At 47.5% G+C, this 1,543-nt stretch overlaps 1 pseudogene; it reads left to right on the top strand.

The window, feature by feature from the left end:
* Positions 1 to 352: 352 nt before the first annotated feature.
* Positions 353 to 1,292, top strand: LOC128113202 (prohibitin 1-like; annotated as a pseudogene).
* The last annotated feature ends 251 nt before the right edge of the window (positions 1,293 to 1,543 follow it).

A 1,543-nucleotide genomic window follows, 5' to 3' on the forward strand; every position in this document is an offset into this window, starting at 1 on the left:
GTGCATGAGACCTAAAGCTATAATGAAGAATGATAAAATTCCTGGAAGATAATGTGAAAGAAAAACAAAACCCCTGGGCTTCACAGATGCATTTTTGTAGAAAAACACATTCAAGGCCCAATCCAGAACAGAATAAGCTGGACAAATGTGCTGTTGTGTGGGGCAGTAATAGAAAACACTCAGGCTATAGGGGGAGAGTGTGGGACGTGTTTGCCTTCTGTTCAGTTTTTCTGTGAACACAAACTTGCCTGACGTTTTTATATTAAGAAAAGTAATGTTGAAATGTGCATGAGGGGAATTCATGTGGAGGTCAGAGTGGAAGCAGGCGTGAGTGGGTGCACCAGAAGGAATCATGGCTGCCAAAGTGTTTGAGTCCATCGGAAAGTTCGGCCTAATGCTAGCAGTTGCAGGAGGCGTGGTGAACTCTGCCTTATAGAATGTGGAGGTTGGGCACAGAGCTGTCATCTTTGACTGATTCTGTGGAGTACAGGACATTGTGGTAGGGGAAGGGACTTACTTTCTCATCCCTTGGGTACAGAAACCTATTATCTTTGACTGCCGCTTAAGACCCCGGAATGTACCAGTCATCACTGGTAGCAAAGATTTGCAGAATGTCAACATCACACTACGCATCCTCTTTTGGCTGGTGGCCAGCCAGCTTCTTCGTATCTACACCAGCATCGGTGAGGACTATGATGAGCGGGTGCTGCCATCCATCACCACAGAGATCCTCAAGTCAGTAGTGACTCGCTTTGATGCTGGAGAATTGATCACCCAGCGAGAGCTAGTCTCGAGGCAGGTGAGCGATGACCTTACAGAGAGAGCAGCAACGTTTGGGCTCATCCTGGATGACATGTCCCTGACAGATCTAACCTTCAGGAAGGAGTTCACAGAGGCAGTGGAAGCCAAACAGGTAGCTCAGCAGGAAGCGGAGAGGGCCAGATTTGTGGTGGAAAAGGCTGAGCAGCAGCAGAAGGCAGCCATCATCTCTGCTGAGGGTGATGCCAAGGCACCACCACAGGTGATAGCCTGATTGAGCTGTGCAAGCTGGAGGCTGCTGAGGACATTGTTTATCAGCTCCCCCATTCTCGGAACATCACCTACCTGCCAACTGGGCAGTTGGTGCTCCTCCAGCTTCCCCAGTGAGGCCTCCCCTGCTTGCACCTTCTTGGGCCAACCAGGCCAGGGCCTCCATCATTCTGAATACACTTTCCTTCTGCCCCACCCCAGAAATCACTGTGAAATTTCATGATTGGCTTAACATGAAGGAAATAAAAGCAAAATCACTCAGATCTCTAATTATCAAATGAAAAAAAAAAGAAATGTGCATGAATTCTTCACTTCCTCCTCTATAAGGTTCAGTGTATATGGTTTTATGTTGAGGTCTTTGATCCATTTGGACTTGAGTTTTGTGCAATGTGATAAATATGGATCTGTTTGCATTCTTCAGGATGCCAGGAGAACATGGCCCACAGAATCAACTAAGCATGGCTCATAGGGGCTCACAGAGACTGAAGCAGCAATTACCAAGGCTGCATGGGTC

The sequence above is a fragment of the Peromyscus californicus genome, unplaced genomic scaffold, assembly GCF_007827085.1.
Source record: "Peromyscus californicus insignis strain IS unplaced genomic scaffold, ASM782708v3 Scaffold_18__1_contigs__length_77618521, whole genome shotgun sequence".
Lineage (NCBI taxonomy): Eukaryota > Metazoa > Chordata > Mammalia > Rodentia > Cricetidae > Peromyscus > Peromyscus californicus.